This window comes from Gracilinanus agilis, chromosome 2, assembly GCF_016433145.1.
Source record: "Gracilinanus agilis isolate LMUSP501 chromosome 2, AgileGrace, whole genome shotgun sequence".
NCBI classification, from domain to species: domain Eukaryota; kingdom Metazoa; phylum Chordata; class Mammalia; order Didelphimorphia; family Didelphidae; genus Gracilinanus; species Gracilinanus agilis.
In genome coordinates, this window is record NC_058131.1 from 99620414 (window position 1) to 99640686 (window position 20273).

The 20273-nt window shown below is 35.7% G+C and overlaps 1 protein-coding gene across 22 annotated transcripts in view; it reads right to left on the reverse strand.

The window, feature by feature from the left end:
- Positions 1-20273, reverse strand: part of NRXN1 (neurexin 1) — a 1430528-nt gene that overhangs the window by 238675 nt on the left and 1171580 nt on the right. The gene's annotated exons all lie outside the window — the stretch shown is intronic.

Genomic DNA, 20273 nt, shown 5'->3' on the forward strand with positions numbered 1-20273 from the left:
GTGAGCAATGTGGACACTGTCCATTGAACCATCAAATGCTGGTGGAGAAATTAAGAGACCATCCAGTTCAATGCTGTTATTCAAAATGTGGAAACCAAGACCCAGCAAAGTAAAGTGAATTCCTCAGGGACACAGAACAAGTACAAGGCAAGTCTCTTGACCTTCCAGTCCAGTGGTCTTTCTTCCCAAATGTGAAGTTACAAATAAATGCAAAGGAAGGATGTCTCTTATGGGCAGGTACTATGGCCTGGGGCATTTTTTGACCTTCTCCATCTTGAGCTTCCACATCCACTCAACCACTGATAGAGACCTTGATTCAATATGTCAGCATGAACCACTTTGACCCAGTAAACTCTTTGGTTTGACCTCATTATAGCATTCTGCTTCCCCTTTTGGATGCCCAAACTGCCCTATGCCACTAATTCTTAGTTAATTTTCTCATACATTGACCATATCTCCTTAGGGATCAAGGTCCATCATTTTCTATGACACAAAGGAACTAGGACACAGCTGTGAAAAAATAAGACATATACTATTAAGTATAGAAGGAAAAAGATTCAAAACACTTTGAGTGAAGAAAGTTATATGCTTGCATTTGACATACGGCATAGAAAAATGAAGTTTGTTTTTTTTGGATTTAGAAACAAAAAGGCTAGTAATGAAATTTGCCCATTTGTTGGTTTTCCTTTTGGGGAGGGGAATCTTTCTGTTTAAAACGAACTTGTTTTCTAACTTCATCATGGTAAGGAATTCCTAGGAAAGCAATTCTACCAAAGCAACATATACCATCTCTGCAATTTAAAGTCACAGAGAAGTGCTTGAGGTTTGTAGAGAATTACCAAGGGTCAGTCAATAGGTAACAAAGGCTGGACTGGAACCAAAGTCATCTTGAATCCAAGGCTAATTCTCTATCCAGTATATTACTTTGAATAACAAATAGCATACATATACGCTAAGACTCAAGTCATTAAAGTAGGCTGAAAGATGTCCTAAAGGGGTTGGACTGTCATAGGTGGATTTAGATAACAATAAAATAAGTTTTTTCAGATAATAACACTAGAGAGCCTCTCCCTTCTATTTCCTGGTGCTGGATCTAAAGCCTGTATGTGCTCATGACATAGATGTCCCATGAGAACTTGCCAGGTTGCTTTGCTTGAAGATGACACAGTATACAATCAAATTGCTACAAAGCGCTACATTATTTTGAGAGAAAATGTTAATGCGATTTTTTTTGGATACACCAGGACACACACATGTAGGAAGTACCTGGTTTGAGTAAGAATTTAAGAGTAAATGCTTTTAATAATTGTTTCTATATCTTACCTGAGATCAATATTAAATGGGAATAAATTGAGTTTATATACATACATATATACATATAAATATATGTATACAAGTATATATAAGTATATATCTAGACATGTATATATACACACAGTATATATGTATTTATATAAACAACTGCACATCTGTGTGCATATATGTGTGTCTGTATAATATATTACATATATGTGTGCCTATCCATGTATGTGTTTTTTTGCCATATCATTGGTGGTCACAAAAAAAAAATAGCCACTACCAGCTGCTTCAGAAGACAAAACCAGGGGATAAGCATTACATACAGTAACCTTAACAGACAACTCTCCATACTACAAATAGAGACTCCAAAATAGATTTGAACATTCAGCACATAATCTACTGGAATTGGAGCATTATTATTTTCTTTCAGTAATTAAATAATTTATTCATCTAGAAAAAGTGTGTAAAAGTATATAGCTCTCATCCACAAGGTATATATGAATGACAATTAAAATGCACACCTTTTATTATTGTCTCTTTTTATCTTGGAGCATTATTATATAAAAAGCACTGCCTCCCGCAACCCTCCAGATATCGGACATAAACATATAGCAACAACATTTCTGATAGGTGTCATCACATTGAATATTTATAATTTCCAAACTACATGGAATGAAAAACTCATAATAGAGAGACCTACCTGAAGAGTTTAAAACCATGTGGGGATGAGATAAATATCATTTATGATTGAGAGTGATTTTTATGATTTATGATTTATAATAGAAAATAATTGAGAAGTATAGTATCAGAAAGATATTGCAAAAATGTTTTTTCTCCAAAGAAAAATTAAAAAATTATTCATATGGACTACAAAGTGAATGAATTTATATGATGTACATCGAAAAGACTGATAAGGGTAATTTGTTTTTGTAATTTGTATTTCTTCTTCATACATGATGGGATGGAAGGAAGGAAGGAAATAAGCACCTACTATGTGCCAAGAATGTGCTCAGGTTATCTCATTTGATCCTCACAATAACTCCGGGAATGAGGTACTTTGTTTTCCCTGTTTTACAGTTGAGGAAACTGAGGCAAATAGAGGCTAAAGGTCTCCCTGAGGATCACATAGCTAGTAAGTGTTTGAGGCCAGATCTGACTCCAGACCTTGTGGTCTACCTAGCACATCTAACTCCCTTTATCTAACTGACTATGTTGACAAGATACTGAGTCATTTCAATTATAGAAACAATAAAAATTTTCTGAACTTCCCAAATAAGAGATAATTACAATTTAAAATGTTCATTTTTAGTCTTATTTTCTGGGATTAAATGTGATCATGTTCACAGAATTCTCATGAATATTGCATTAGACAAATCAGGAGTAATTTCATTGTGCATGTGCTGATCTCTCCATTGTATCTTCTTTGAAATGGATAACTGGTTCACACTATAATTTTAAAAATCTATTATAAAGATATCAGTAACGAGACATTTATAATTTAATGGAGTCTTTCAATACATTCATTAAATAAATAGTGACAAAGGTAATTATTGATTTTCCCCCCACAAAAGCTCATTTCTGAATAAGGATTATATTAATAAACTGAGTTAAAAGAGAAATATAAAGTCTGACATTGCAAAAAGAACATGAAGATCATTGCAACAGGCACCACCGTCTCATGCATAGTTGCAATAACCTTTGGAAGAATATACTCGTTGAGAAATAACATCATCTATTCAAAGGCCAATCTAAAGTTTTGAAAATAAGATTCAATACTTCTTAGCGTACCCAATATCTCGATGACTGAATTAAACTTTGAAAGTCATGAATATTTGGATAGAGATGCACTTAGTTGCTTTGGAAGGCCAGTTCCCACCACTTCAGCTTCCAAAGTAATGAAGAAATAATCAGAAAAGTGGGGAGGCTGGGTGAAACCAGGATGAGGGCTTTTTTTATTTTTGGAGAATGAGGGTAAAAATTGAGTAAGGAAAAATTGAGAAATGTAATGTCAGAGGATGGGGTGGAGAAGTAGCAATTGTGTCATGACAGTGGCTTTGCCCCAAGGAAGGGAAATTTGTTTCAGGGCAAGAAAGTTCAGAGCTACTTGAATTCTTGTTAGGAAGAAGGCAGTGAGGGGTAGAGTTTCATGGTGGGGCCGTGCCAGAGCTGAACTGTGAATGGATGATGAGAGTGGACTCAGGTTGGAACTGAGGATTCCCAGGCCAAGACTAAAGCTCGAGTGACCTAAGTTCTGGCCTGGCCAAGGTATTCGAATGGGCGCTGCTGTTGGTCTAGTGAGCTGATATTTTCAGGGTGGACTGCGGTGGCTCTTTAGAAGCTGCCTCACAGCAGATTTCACAGCTGGGGAAAGGGGGGAGACTGGGCCCCAAGGTGGGCAGGGTCGTGCTCCTTTCTTGCCTTCTTTCTTCCCCTGCTTGATAGAGATAGGGCCCTTTAAGGCCAGAAGCAAGGTGATATGAAAGGGTGACATTGCCAAGGAGGGCTGTCCTGGGAAAACTGCTATAACTTTCTTTTTTCCTTCCAGTCTCCATTTTCTCAAACTTTCCCAAGACTCATAGCCTAGGGGGTCTGGCTGAGGGACTAGGTTAAAAATAGAAAAGGATAGAAACACTTCAATCAGAGGAAAGGCAATAAACCCAATATAACTGCTCTTTAAATGAAAGTGAGGGGGGGAAAGAAAGCTTTTAGGCACAATAATTCACAACTTGGCTTGACAAAGGAATTTAGTTGTAATGAGATCTTTTTTTTTTCATTTTTTAAAAACATTTACCTTCTGTCTTAGAATCAATATTGTGTATTGGTTCCAAGGAAGAAGAGTTGTAAGGGCTAAGCAAATTAAGTTGGGGAGAAGTGACTTGCCCAGGGCCATGTTGCAAGGGAGTGTCTGATTTGAAGCCAGGAATTTCTATCTCTCGGCCTGGTTCTCTATCCACTGAGCCACCTAGTCACCCCGTGTAATGAGTTCTGAAATGGGAATTATTTTATTTTATTTTATTTTTCATTTTTTAAATTTTATTTAATTGATTAAGAAAAATTTTCCATGGTTACATGATTCATGTTCTTTCCCTCCCCTCCTCCCACCCCCTCCCATAGCCAATGTGCAATTCCACTGGGTTTTACATGTGTCCTTGATCAAGACCTATTTCCATATTATTAATATTTGCATTAGGGTAATCATAGAATCTATATCCCTGATCATATCCCCATTGACCCATGTGATCAAGCAGTTGTTTTTCTTCTGTGTTTCTACTCCCACAGTTCTTTCTCTGGAAGTTCTTTCTCATAAGTTCCTCTGGATTGTCCTAGATCATTGCATTGCTACTAGTACAGAAGTCCATTACATCAATTTTACCACAGTGTATCAGTCTCTGTGTACAACGTTCTTCTGGCTCTGCTCCCTTCACTCTGCATCAATTCCTGGAGGTCTTTCCAGTTCACATGGAATTCCTCCAGTTCATTATTCCTTGAAATGAGAATTCTTGATAGTACTATGGCTAGAGTTCTTTGGGCTTCAGAGGATCTGAGTGTAAATCTTACTGAGTAGATTCACTTTACCTCTCTGGAAGCCAGGTTCTTCATTCTATGAGTTCTCCATAGCTTTTCAGTACAGTCTGCATAGATGAGGAGGGTACTTTAAGCAGGGTAGGCTACTCCCTCTACCAATGCAGGCTGCCATCTTCTCCATAACTTAGTCTCAGAGAGTTGGCTAGAACACTTGGGAGTTTGACTATCAAAGGTCACTCAGTCATGATTTCAGAGGCTAGCTTTGAACTCAAGGCTTCCTAGATTCCAGCTTGGTTCTTTATCCCCTAAACTGTGCTGTCATTCCAAGGGTAAAGAAAAAATTAACTCTTTTTGATAACTAGATATTAAGGGTGCTTTAAATAAGAAGCTATCAAATAGTCTTCTTCCCTTTGGGCTGGGGAGGACAACTTTCCAAGCTGCAGCCTTGTTGTATCCTGGCATCTCTATCTCAGTCCGATCCCCTAAATAAGGCTTTTTTTTCATGTTGCTGAGTAATGAATGTAAACACGTGTTTGCTGATCAAGAGGTAAATATTATAAACAGATTTGTCCTAAATTGCTAAGAGATCTATTAGAAGCAGAAAATTGTGCAGACAAGGAGTAAGGAAGAGATGAATTCAAATCCCACCTCTGAAATTTATGAGTTGTAGGACCTTAGGCAAGTCACAACTTCCCTGATCTTAAGTTTCTTCCTCTGCAAAAGAGGGATAGTATTACCTGAAGTACCTTTTTCACAGGGTTACTGTGATGTCCAAATGAAAATGCATTGAAAGCTGTTTGGAAACATTAAAATTCCATTTAAATATCAGTAGCTAAAAACACTAGGTTACCAGCCAGGATTCTGAGGGTCATTAGTCACTAGTTGGAATTGAAGAAATACAGAACCCAAGTGTTTCATTTTGAAAGAACAAGACTGAGGATGAGGACCATGTCCTTAAGAATGAGAAAGTTCTGATTTTGAAGCATTTTTCTGGCACTTAGCTTGGGGCATCCTGTACTGTAATTAGCAACACCAAGTACATCTTTATTTCTCCATACAGCTAGTACACAGTGCTTTAAATGGAATCATGCTACTTACATTTTTCTTTTTCTTTTTTTTATGGAAATAAAAAGGTCTGATAGAAGGAAAGGGAGGGCACTGATAAAATTAACCCAAGAAAAAGTACTGTAGCATGTCTGCTCCTTAACTTTTACAAGGCTCAATAGAATAATAACTACAATAGAATGCATGTCATACAACCTGAAGTTCACTAATAATATGCTTCCTCTTTTTCTGATCTCAGTCATTTTCTCTGAAAACGTTATTATATTTTTCCCAGTAACTTTTCATCACACTATATTCCAGCAGATTCCAGAAGGGAGCCAATGACGGGGATCATAAAACATGGTTTTATGAGGGTGGGCAGCATTATTTAGTTGAAAAAAAGAACTGAACCAGGAATCGGGAGATCTAGGTTCTACCTCACATCCATTGGACGGGCTAATAAGAAAAAAAAGAACAAAATTCAGTGACTTTGGACAAATCCCTTAGCCTCTCTAGCCTTAATTTCTTTATCTGTAAAATTAAAGAGACAGCTCTAAGTTCTTATCTAGCTTAACAGCTTTATGAATAAGAGGCATTCCTTAATTGGTAAGTTGTTAAAGAACACGAAGTTTTCAGAGGAAGAAAGTCAATATATCAACAGCCATGTAAAAAATGCTCTAGGTCTCTAGTATTTAGAGAAATGCAAATTAAATTTATGAGGTTCCACCTCACATCCATTAGATTGGCTAAAAACTGTGGGAAAACAGGTACATTAATGTAATTCTGGTAGAATTGTAAACTGGTCCAGTAATTCTGCAAAGCAAGTTGGAACTATGCCCAAAACCTGTGAAAACCCTTTGATCCAGCAATATCATTATTACTTCTATACCTCAAAAAGAGAGGAAAAGAGTTCATATGTAGAAAAAAATATAACACCTTTTTGTGATAGCAAAGAATTGGAAACTGAACAGGTTTTCATCAACTGGGGGAATGGTTGAACAAATAATGGTATATAAATGGGATGAAATACTATTATGTTATAAGAAATGGTGAGGGGGTGGATTCTGTAGAACCTAGAAAAACTTGTGTGAAATGATAGAGAATATAGAGAACACATTCAGAATAACTTATACACTTACAACAAAATTATAAAGACAAACACCTTTGAAAGGCTTAGAAAATTTAATCAATACAAAGAGCAACTATAATCCCAGAGGATTCATGGTAAAACATGCTATAAACCTTCTGATAAAGAGTCAAGGGACTCAAAATCCAAATATTTTGGGATGGAGGCAATAGCCAATGTGAGACTATATTTCTCTCAACTAGACACGTATGTAAAAGAGTTTTTATTTTTCTTGCTTCTTCAGTGATGGTGGGGGAGATTTTGGATGGAGAGAAGACAATTTTCATGAAAGAAAATTTAATTTAAAAAATAACATATTGATATAAAAACATTGGTCAAAAATAAATTAATTTAAATAATTGTATTTTATTTTTATTAATCATTTTTTAAAATTAATAAATTTATCATATTCATAATATTTTCCCATGGTTACATGATTCATGTTCTTTCCATCTCCTAAGATCCCGGCCCCCCTCACAACCCCCCGTAGCCGGCATGCAATTCCACTAGGTTTTACATGTATCATTAATCTAGACCTAATTCTATATTATTGATAGTTGTGCTAGGGTAATTGTTTAGCATCCACATCCCCAATAATATCCTCCTCAACCTATGTGTTCAAGCAGTTGTTTTTCTTCTGTGTTCTTACTCCCACAGTTTTCTCTCTGGATGTGGATAGCGTTCTTTCTCATAAATCCCTCAACATTGTTCTGGATCATTGCATTCCTGCTAGTAGAGAAGTCCATTACATTCACTTTTACTACAGTGTATCATTCTTTGTGTACAATGTTCTTCTGGTTCTGCTCCTTTCACTCTGCAGTGGTATATGCTTGTGATGGAATACTATTGTGCGCAAAGGAATAACAAACTGGAGGAATTCCATGTGAACTGGAATGACATCCAAGAATTGATGCATTTTATTTTTAAAAAAAATAATCTAGTTTGTAACAGAATAACATTCTCGATCTTTTCTCTACCTTTTAATAATGAATTTTAGTGTAACCCCTTAGGAAAGGAACCTGTTCATTTTTTTAGAGGAAAATCCCTCAAGGAATTATATTTGCCTGGGAGGAACTCAAGTTCCTAGAAGATCTTAGAACAAAAAGAATTTTATGAAGAGAACTTAAATATCAACTTAAATATCAAATCTTCCAACAACCTCATTTTACAGATTAACCCACTGAGGTTCCAAAAGCCTAAGCATCTTGCTCAAAAGTCACACAAAGAAAAGATAGGATTTAAACTCAGGTCTTCTTATGTCAAAATTATGGATTTCTCATGTTTCTTTTATGTTCTACAAGGGTCTACAAACATCCTGGTGGCTCAGGAAAGACACATTGATGATGAGGATGATTCCTATTACTGCCACTAAAACTACTTGTTAACTTTATAGCACATTTATCCTAAATAAATGAGTATTCTAAAACAAATCCATTTATAATTATCTCACATACTGAAATTTTTCAGTTTGGATTTACTAACTACAAATGGGAAGAAGTTTTAAGAAGGGAGGTTTCAGCTCAACATAAGAATCATTCAGTTGATTGAGTCATAAACCCAGTCACATCAATAAGAATTTTTGTACTATTTACTATGTTCCAAGGCACTACACTAAGTACTCAAAATACAAGAGAAGAAAGAAAGATGGCCCCTGTCCTCAAGGAGCTTCCATTCTAATGAGGGATAGAAAACATGGAAAAGGAAAATGAAAGATGCTGGCAGAACTACTAGATAAGGGCATGGAAGAGAAAGTCTCGAGAATTAGGAAAAGAGGCCAGAAAGGAATGAAGGCATGGCTGCTTTAGGCTCCTTTTCTTAAAATTGAGTTCTAGCATTAATCAGACAATCAGGGTAAGGAGTCAAAGAGACAGAAGTGTGCTTTCAGGGTCAGAAGGTCAGTGGTGAGGTAAGGGGAATTTAATGATTATAATTCTCCCATAATATAATGGGCTGCTGGAAAGAAGGTATGGATCCTTTTAGGAGGTATTCAAGAAGAGCCTGGATGCTTCAGGTATCCAGATAGTATAGTGCATAGATGGACTTGGAGTGGGGAAGATGGCAGTTCAAAATTGACTTTATAGACATAATATTTATATTAATATATAATAATATATCATTATATTTATTCTATTAAATATAATTATATATAATACTTATATAATATGTATATGTGTCCCATGGCATGTCACTTAATCCCTTTATGTCTCAGTTTCCTCATCTACAAAATGGGAATAACAGTAGCATATAACCAATAAAGCTGCTGTGAGGACCAAACATCTTCATTTCAGAATCTAAGTGATCACCAAAGACTCAATTTGAGAATAAAGTGAGGGCCTATAGGAATTAAGCGAATTACCCAAGGTGATAGCAAATTAATGGTGGGAGGTAACTGAAATCCACATCTTCTAATCTGAAATTCAGCTTTTTTGGGTAAATCACTTAATATCCCTTAAAAATCAGTTTCCTCAGTTATAAAGTATGGGGTTTGGATGAAAAAGACTCAACTGTCCCTTTGATTTCTACTTCTATGATCTTTTGTGTACCATGCCTGGCTACAATTTAGCATTCAAGCAACTCTTGGGTCACTACTATACCAAGCTGTCAATGATTTCATTTAAAAAAGAAAAATTAATCCATCAGCCTGGCAGCATGGGTGTTTGTCTGAGCTGCTTATTGGAGGTCTTGAACTAATAGTAATTCACATTGGGTTTGATACAGATAAAAATATCTAATTGGATCTGCATTTTTTTTTAGTTCAAATTCTTGGTTGGGAGTCAAATTAGAATTTTTCACATTTTGAGCCCATCAGGAGAACTAACTATTGTCAACAATATGATTCAGCAGCTGGTTTTCTGACCATGCCCTGTGCTACTCTTTTTCTCTCCTGCTCAATTCCTTTCTTTGGACCATCTCATTGCTTGTTAGCACCTCTGCCTTTACTTGTCAGGGACAGGAAGTTCATATCAATCAGTTCTGCTATTTTTGGGAGCTCTGGGGAAAGAGTCATCTAAAAATGAGGCTTGGAGATTATTCTTATATTTCATTTATCTCTTTTCTCTCTTCACATTTTCACCGAGGTTGAACTGGAGGGTTGGCTATTTGTCATTATTGCTTGGTTCTAATCCTCCCAACCCCCATAGCCCAACATTTTACAGACAGATAAAGAAAACAAATCTGGATTGCAATTTCAGTCCCTGCATGTAGCCTACTAACTAGGCTGTAGCCAAAACAAAATTGCCCTTTACTTAAGAAAAAAAGCCTTAAAGAAGAAAAAGAGACAGTAAAAATAAAACAAGATAAATGTAGCCATTTTGAATATCCCAGGTGATTTGTGTGAAAAAGAAAAGAAATCACCTGAAGGAAAATGAAAAGATCATGTAGGAATGATTATCTATTGCTATTTTTCCACTTTAAATTCCATTTGCCAACCATCCTTTAAATCCTTTTTGAGCCAGAAAAGAGGGACAATGTACTATTTTCAGACATTTTATAGGTTTATTGTTAATATTATTAACATGGCTTTTGTGAGTTTAAAGCAAAGCTTTAATGTATTTCACACCAGTTTCATTCAAGATGAATGACAAGAGAAAAGCTGACCCAACTCCTCCTTCTCCCAAGACCCCTACAACCCTTGACTTATGGGTCATTGATCTGCGACTACCTCTCCTCCACATTCCAGAAAGGTAGGAAAGGGCAAGGTTATGAAGGATATGAGAAGCCAAATATAGGATTCTGGATTTAATCCAAGGTAATAGGGAGCCACTAAGGATTACTGAAGAGATGGGATGACATAATCAAATGCTTACTTTAGGAAGTTATTTTGATGGCTTAGTGAAAGACAGACTGGAATGAGGAGAGACTTGTGGCAGCAACAAAGCAGGCTATTGAATAGTCCAAGTGTGAGGTGATGGAAGGGCTGCACCAGAATGGTGGCACTGTGAGAGGAGAAAAAGGGGCATATTCGAAAGATGCTGTAAAGATAGAAATTATAGGACTTGACAACTGAATGGGTATGGGAGAGGGTGTCAGAGAAAGTAAGGAGTTGAGGGTGACATCTAGATTGTGTAACAAGCTGTCTGAAATTGAAAAGTCATTTAACCTGAGTGTCCATTTCCTCATCTGTAAAATGAGGGGGTTGGACTGGATGATCTCTACGGTCTCTTCCAGCAATTGTAGAAAATTGGATGATTCTATGATTCTATGCATCTTTATGCAGACTTCAAGCCAGCTTATCTAGAGGGCAAGTCTGAATTTTTAAAATGCAGCCTAAAAAAGAATAAATCATATCATTAGCTTATGTATAGTATTTAAGAACCATGTGTTTAAGGGTGTTCAGCTGTTTCCTGATTCAGTAACAGAAAAAAATTGATATAAATATTGAAGCTAACAATGTGTTCATCTAATCACTTGTTTGCAAGTGTCATTCATCAACACTTCCTATTAAATTTATTGTACAAGAGGCTCTGAGCAACAGAGAATGAAAGCATCTTGCACACGTCATTCTTTTCTGTAATGTTTTATTTTATGGGATATATATTGCAGTGTTTATATAGCAGTTTAGTTTCTTTTGAGGTAGAATGTTGACAGAGCTCCTTTCCCTGGGGAGAGTCTCATATCAAGGCGTGACAGGATATATGAGCACAATTTATGCCACAAAAAAAACATAGTCCCCAGATCAGTTGGGGGCACCATTCTCTGTTTAAGCAAAGCTGCTTAAATCCTAAGGAAAATCATTCCCCATGACTAAATAGATCAGAGGTGCAGACAGATATGCTTCTAGCCCAGTATCCCTCTCTGAGGAGAGCAAGAGTAGTCTTATAGCCCCTGCTCCTGCTTGCCTCTAGGCAGGAATTAAAGTTTCCCTTGGAGAAGAATGGGTAAGATTCCCAAGATAGCTCTCAAAGCTTCACCTAGTGTCTCAATTAGGCATAAATTAACATGGGAAGCACACACAAACACATTCTACACATCTACTACTGTCTGTCAATAGCTTGAAAAAGGATGTTTTCATGATAATATTCTCTATCTCTTTGTTCCTATGCAAGGACCAGAGGGAAGATGTTGGACAAGTTTTCCTGTTTTCTTGCCCCTCAAAGATATCCCAGCTAAATAGTAGTGTGAGGGAGCTCATTTTGCATACAAGATAGGGATTCTTCTAGAATTCTCATACTAGAAGAGTTTCACATTAAAAGAGATTAGAATTTGAATAAACTACATTTTTGGCCAAAGCTTTTTTGGAGCTTTTCCTTATTAAGAATGCTGATCCTCTTAAATATTAATGACTGGTGATCATAGTGGACTGAATCAAGAGTCCAGGAAATGAACAATTGCCATAGCACTAGCAGCAGATGGCACTCTAAGATTGTTCAGGAACTCTGAAGTAAACTAATTGAAAAAAAAATCAATGCATGCCAAGAGTTGGAAAGGACCTCAGAGATCATCTACACCAACCCATACCTGAACGAGAATTCCAATGACTATATTCCTGACAGGTAGTCATCCAACCTTTGCTTGGAAGGCCCAATGAGGGGTAATCCACTCCTGCCCAAGACAGCCCCCATTCCACACTGACATAACTTAAATTGTTTGGTAGTAAGATTAAGCTTCTAGAATCTTCTAGACATCAATTCTGAAAGCAATTGAAGGTGCAAGTAAACCATCAACAAATGAAAAGGATCACTAATACACTAAGTAATATATGAGAAGAATGCCAAAAAAGACATCCTTTTAAGCAGGACAATAATTTCACACATACATATGTAGTATACATGTAACAAAAGTTAAATGACTTAATTCAGGTAGATTTTATCCCTCTAACAGCCCACCCCTTAATACCGACATACCCCTTGTCTTCCTGCTCAAATGAGATAACATCTGAAATCACTAGGAAGCCACTAAACACTAAATATATGCTATGATAATTGAAGATGATGATGATGATATGTTCAATTCATTTTAATAAGTTAGAACCAAAACAAATGAGAAGAGTACTTAAGATTAAAGATAAATGAATCTTTGGCATTGTCTGTTTCATCTTCTCTACTTTAGTTCATATAATTGACAGGCAGAAAATAAAGTTTGAGTTGGTGACAAGAAGATCTAACCATGGTAATACTAACATGGTAATTCCACAGCCCATCAAAATCAACCAATCAAAGGGAAGCCTTCAAATAAAAATGACTCCAACATCCTTGCAGCTTTATGATTGTCAGTCCTGACCATTGGCAAAGGGAATCATGTAAACAGTGACTGGGGCTGACCAATAAATATCACTATATTCTTCTACTGTTAATAAATATTAACTAAAAATTAGAAATAATCAATCAATAGGTTAAATCTTTCATTGTTACTTTTTTAAACTTGATCGTCTTAGGGTATGATTGTCCAGTTTCATAACTAGCCCTTAGATTAAGGGTGTATGATGCTTTGGTTAGTATTTATGTGCTGTCTTCAGATACTGGGGAACCCTGGAGGATACAACCATAATATCCATTTCCCTTCTTTTCACCTAGCATAGTTTCTCTGTCATGATCATACAACTCCTCTGCCTTCTTAGCATAGATGATACTGAGTGCAGAAAAGTTTTAGCCTCAAGCTTCTTCCACCTACCACTAATCAGGAGTTCCTAGAACCCACAATAATCATTTGAATGTTCACCCAGTGAATCAGTGTCAAATCAAATAAATTCTGTGTCAGACCAATTTAGCAGCATCAGAACAAGTCCGAACTTCAGTTGTTGTTTAGTTGGGGACTCTTTGTGACTCTATTTTTGAGGTTTTCTAGGCAAAGATAATAGAACGGTTTGCCATTTCCTTCTCTAGCTCATTTTACATATGAGGAAACGGAGGCAAACAGAGTTAAGTGACTTGGCCAGGTTCACACAGCTAGTAAGTATCCGAGGCCACATTTGAATCAAGGACAATGAGTTTTCCTAATTTTGTGCCTGGTCCTCTACCCACTGAGCCACCTAGCTGCCCTATAATTCAAGTACAGCTAGGATAAATCAAATTAGAAGCATCCATAATAACTTCTCAGTGCAGTATTATATTTCAAGTAGTGATCAGGGAGAATATAAATTTCATTTAACATTTTACATATAATTTAAAAAAATATATACACTGCCACATAATTTCATGAAGTGAAACCTTTAAATAATCTTATATTAAAGTTCATTAGTTTTCTTTAAATTCATATAACTGGCTAAACAATAATTTATTAAAGACTATCAATCAATAAAAAACACTTATTAAATGTCTTCTATGGGAAAGAACTATTCTAAGCATTAGAGATTTATAGAAAAGATAGTCCTCACTTTCAAAGAGCTTATAAGTTGACAGGGAAAAATAATATACCTGAGGTTTCTGCTATAAGATATATGAAAAGGCCCTCTACTCCTTAGGGTACCACAGCCATGCATATGGTAATGCATCTCTTTTAATGTCAATTCCCTTGATAAAATCATATCTCCTTCTGATTTTGACCCATTTGAAAGTTCTAAGAACTTTGGTGTCATGAACTTTTTCTTCTGTGTCTTCAGTAGCTATCACTCTCACAAAGTAGGAGCTGCAACTTTATTATGTACGTGTATATAAATCATAATTTACCCTAATATTAGATCTTAATGCTTAAATATGAATATTCTTTGATTTTACTCTCATTTCATTATAATGGTATCCAATGTCATTGTCTCTTTGATGTCATGAACCATTCCAATTTTTTGTTAATATAGACAGGCACCAATTTTATTAGTGTATTTTAAATATGCAGAGCAGCTAAGTAGCATAATGGATAGTCTCTGGCCTGGAGTTGGGAGGACCTGAGTTCTGATGTGATCTCAGGCTTTTCCTAGCTGTGTGACCCTGGGCAAATCACTAAACCTCAAATGCCTCGACCTTGCTCCTCTTCTATCTGACAATTCATACTAAGACAGAAAGTGAGGGTAAAAAAAAAGGTAGATCCTTTTCTTGATTTGGTTATCATGTCTCTGTGATTTGAGATCATTTCTCCCCTTTCTGCCATTTTCCAAAATCTTCCTGTAAATCCCATTTTCATTCTGGGCGTCCAGACTACTTAAAAAGTGATCTCTTAATAATGTCATTTCCAAGCTGATTTTGAATTTCATTTCTCAAGGTACTGCCTACCCATCCATGTTGTCGTTTAGGGAATACATAAATAACACAAGAGCTACAAAAGACACACATACACAGACACACACACACACACACACACACAGACACACACACAGACACACACACCCTCCAAAATATTCTTCAATGAGAGTTTTTTTTGAAGCCCACGATAGAAAATGAAACATTGCTTTGAGCAGTTCTTTAATTGGCCAATAAGAATGAATAAGTTTCCATTACTTCCCAAGCCTCCAAAATTACAATGAATGGCAGGCAAAAATGGCAGCTGTGATAAACCTTTAGGTTTGGACATGTTGGCAACAAATGGGAACACTGTACAACTGATTCAAGAAAGTATGTGCCATTAAGGCTGATATTTATCATACAGAATCCCTGACCAGAGGTAAAATGATTCCATTCGCCTATGAAGAAATGACTAATGTCATTTTCTGCCTTAATTAACTGTCCTTATAAACTGCCACAAACTTAGCAATGGCAATTCATTTTCCACATAAAACTCAGCAAGCAGAAATTATGAAAGTATTATCAGGCTAGGTTTATAAATCTGCAGCCTTAGCATTTTATTTTTGATTTTCAATGAATTACCGTCCCCATGTTTAGCTTAAACAAGTCATTATGTCTGTTCTGATGTTGTGTAGCTGAATAATCTCAACCTACTTTGCCAAAGTATGCTTGAAATAGCACTACTGCCCTCACAACTCCCCAAAAGGAACTGAGAGGGAAAATATGGGGCTCAGAGCCCTGAACACCAGCAGCTGGCATCTTATTATCCACTCAGCATCATTACTGAAATAGGCAACATCTAATTTCTCCAACTGACTATACAAAGAAAAAACTATTCTAAGTCCTTATATATCATCTCATTTATCAGCAACTATGCACTTCTTTAGTCGTGTTTTGTCCTTACATATATACATAGCTTCATGCTACCATTTTACGAATAATGCTTTTTATAAAGGGATGGATGGGCAAAGAGAGAACAACATGTCCAGATTATTATAAAATCCTCATTTTCTCTGCTACTTAACTCTCCTGAGTAAACTAAATATGCAAAATGAGACACACATTTCTGGACATGGCCAATGTGGGAATTTGTTTTGCTTGACTATGCATATCTATTGCTTATTTTCCTCTATATGGGGCAGAGAGGTGGACAGTGGGGAAAAATGCCTATTAATTTAAAAAAATGAAAGGCTATAAGTTCCTTGGAAGCAGGGACTGTATCACATTTTTTATTTGTGTTCCCAGCACAAAACTTGACACAGAATAAGTGCTTAATAACTATTTTTTTCACTATAAAAGAAATAAACTATTTTTATTGTCTTAGTGCCTAAAGCTTTTTGAAAAATTCAATAATACTCTTAAAGCTTTTCCACTCTAATTAACTATAAAAGCCACAAAATTTGTTGAGCTAAACTTCTTACTCTGGTTGGATCTTACCAAGATATCTATATACTCTCAGATGATGACATTTTGTAGAAGAGGATTCTAAAACTGCATTCCTTCTACAAGGTGACTTAAATACGTTATATTACAGTGTATATTTAGAAAATAAAAAAAATAGATCTACATATTACTCCTCCCATCTCCTACCTCAATTGCCTATAAGTAACAGTAAAATCCCATTTATAAGGAATTCAACTTTAGCTATTCAGAATCCTAAAGAAAACAGAAAAGATTATTGAATCAGTTTTATAAATGATATTAAATTAAGGAACTAAAATTGCAGTACTTTATCCATAGAAAAATCCATCAGGCTCTCACTCAGGTTCTATTCATTTTTGTTTTCCACAAAATCTGAACAAGTCTATTTAAAAAGTTTGTAATAGACTAGTAATAGTAGTTAGAGAAGTTCTAGCAATACTCATACTAAAAGAAGCAAGAAGGCACAACTGAAAGAGAGCAGAAGAAACCAAAAAAGACATTTAAAAAAAAAAGACAAAAATTAAAAAGCACAAGAGTTTGGGCTATTTTGTGCAGGGATAGATCACTCTATATACTTCAACATAGTGAGGCATGTCACCTGGATAGTACACAGAAGAACCCTACATACCTCTTCCCCATGTACTCCAGTGTAATCAGGAGCCCTTGTTGGTTTCACTGTCCAATCCAATTAGCAGTCATAATTACAACCTTGACTCATGAAGAAAGGTTTAAATGTATTTGGCGTATATACATATATATTTTAAGTTGAGGAAGTATGATATGTTTTAGGAAGTTAAGCCAAAAATGATTAGAATTTTCACTACCTATCTTAATGGCAGGTAAGCTTTTATCTGTTAGAAAAGAAAGTGGATTCTAAGTTGACCATGAATCAATAGTGAAATAGTAGCTTAAAAAGTTCATGCAACTTGGATCTTCAGTAAGAAAGAGGTATATTGTCCAGGACCAAGGAAGTAAGTGTCACACTATACTCTGACCTGGTTAGAACATTTCTGAAGTATGTTCAGTTCAAGGCACTACATTTTAGACAAGATATTAAACTCCACAGAATTTGGAGCAAGGACATCAGGATTTTGGAAGGAACTAAGATCAGGTTATCTGAATGCCAATGGAAAGAACTGGGGATGTTGCCCTTGGAGAAGAGAAGACATGAAAAAGTTCTTTTCAAATATTTGAAAGGCAGGAGACAGAAGTGATTGACTTTAAGATCCTATCCCCCAATGAGGTTCTTTAATTTGTTCATGTACACCAATTTTTCCCCCTGATGTTACAAGATAAAAAAGTTGGGAAGATACAAAGATATCTGTGATCATTGAAAAGTTAATTGCCAAGAGGCTCTGTTTTTGATTAGGCTTACATTAACAATGGAAGACATTGGTATCACTGAGTCCCACAAATATTGATGGAAGTAAAAATTGCCGAAGTGGTTAGAAGACTGTCTTTTAAAAATCCATTAGGTATAATGAATGAACATTGGAATCATTTCTAATTTTTACAGGCAGCTAGGCTGAAGAGTGGAAAGGACTCAATAGGAGTAAAAAAAAAGCCTAACAAACAAACCTGAGTTCTAATCCTATCTCAAGACATTTACTAGCTATGTGATGCTGGGCTTATCTTAATCAGCCTCTCCTTCAATTGCCACATTTATAAAATGGGGAGGATAATGGCACCAACTTCCTAGGATTGCTGTGAGGATAAAATGAGATATTTATAAGATGTTTTGTAAACCTTAAAGTTCTTTGTGAAATGCTATATAAAAGTGATATATACATATGTAAATGTATAAATAAAGTGGTATAAAATATTTTTAAAGTGCTAAATGATGAATAAAATATAATTACATTTCTTGAGTTGCCATTTGCAATCACTTGATTCAGAGCTGGAAGGGATCTTCATGACCACCAAGTCCAATTCCCTAATTTTAGAGATGAGTAAAATAGAGGACAATTGATTTACATAAGGTAAATTAGGGAATAGCTAGAATTTTAAAAGATTGTCATCTAGAGATAGAAGGAGGCCATATCCTCCACCTCCTTAGTTTTATAGACAATATGAAGAACAGCTAGCCTTTACATGGAATTTTAAATTTTGAAAACTTACATATGTAAATTTACATTTATAAATGTATATTACAAATTTATATAACATTTAAGCATCACAACCACCACAGGAGGTAGATACTATTATCATCTTGCTTTTATATGAGGTTAAGTGACTTGCTCCCGTTCTGTAGTTATTCATAAATGTTTGAGGAAGAATTTGGACTCAGGTACTCCTGACTCCAAGTCCTCCTTGAGATAAGGAAATTGGGACAAGGGATTTAAATTCCTTGTCTAGGGCTCACAGGGGTAGTAAGTACCAGAGACAGAATTTAAACTGAGGCTCTTTTACTTCAATGTCAGTTCTTTTCTCACTTCACTCCACTTTCTGGAAACAAAATATTTTCTCACAACTCTCATTTCTTACCAAGTATCTGCCTGTTGGAGACTAATAATTCATATCTTAGAGCCACCCTGCTTGGCTTTACTTTCTACAGGAAATTATTTATTTGCAAGGTTGATAATTTCCTGAAGACCCTTTTAGTTTACACTGACAGAATGAGATGCCATTTGGAATTCTAGAGAAGAGATCTAACAGCTTCAAAGTGGAGGAAAACAAGAGTGTCCTGAGGATGGATGTGTAGGTATGTGTGTTTCCTTGTATTCACGCATGTGCACTCAAACTGTGAGTTTGCTGCCAAAGTGTAACTGCCATTTTACTCTCTGCTCACATATTAGCCCACATTCTGTGGTAAGTATTGATGTCTGGTTTAACTTTATGACCTAGTAGGTGCATGGGATACAACCATTAGTCAGAGCATGCTGAGGAAATACAATATATTTCCAAGTTAAGGTATAGACAATCAAATGAAGAATATAAAAACAAAGGAAATTTCCAGAATCTCCCCCTTGATTCCATTCTACAAATCTCAGGAAGAAATGAGTCCCCTTTTTCTTTATGAAGTAGTCATAATACAAAAATATTAGAACAGGCTTCAAACGAAAGAAAGTGAGATGTTTCCTGAAAGCATTTTGAGGGGCATACCATTTGGAAAAGTACTTCTTAAGTAGGAGAAATTAAATTAACTGTATCTTCATTCTTTTTTATATGAAAATATATCTCACCTAAGGCTGCTCCAGCCAATGTTATTGCATAATAATACCATTACAGTACCATAACCAAAGACCACAATCATGCTATGAAGTCTATTATCATGGAGTTATTCTTAGCTCCTAAATAACTATTGTGTCCTCCATGATGTTCTCCTATCCACCCAGTGACACTGTTTCAACCATTTTTTTTATATTCATTTTTATTCTGAACCTAAGATGGGCATTTACTTTATGTATAACAAAACACAAATGTTTTTTAAAAAATGGGTTTGTATGTGAAAATACACCTTGCTTTTATGTGCAGATTTTTTAAAAGTATGTATACTAATTCAAGCTGAAGTTTTTAAAGCTGTCTTGCTTGTCTATGTTCTTTCTGGATAGACTTTTAGCCTCTTCTCTGAATAAAAAACAAACCAATAAAAAAGGTGCTTTTATACCCCCTCCCCCCCTTTGCTTTTGTATTCTTTTCTTCTTTTCTACTTTTCTCTTTCTTTCTTTCTTTCTTTCTTTCTTTCTTTCTTTCTTTCTTTCTTTCTT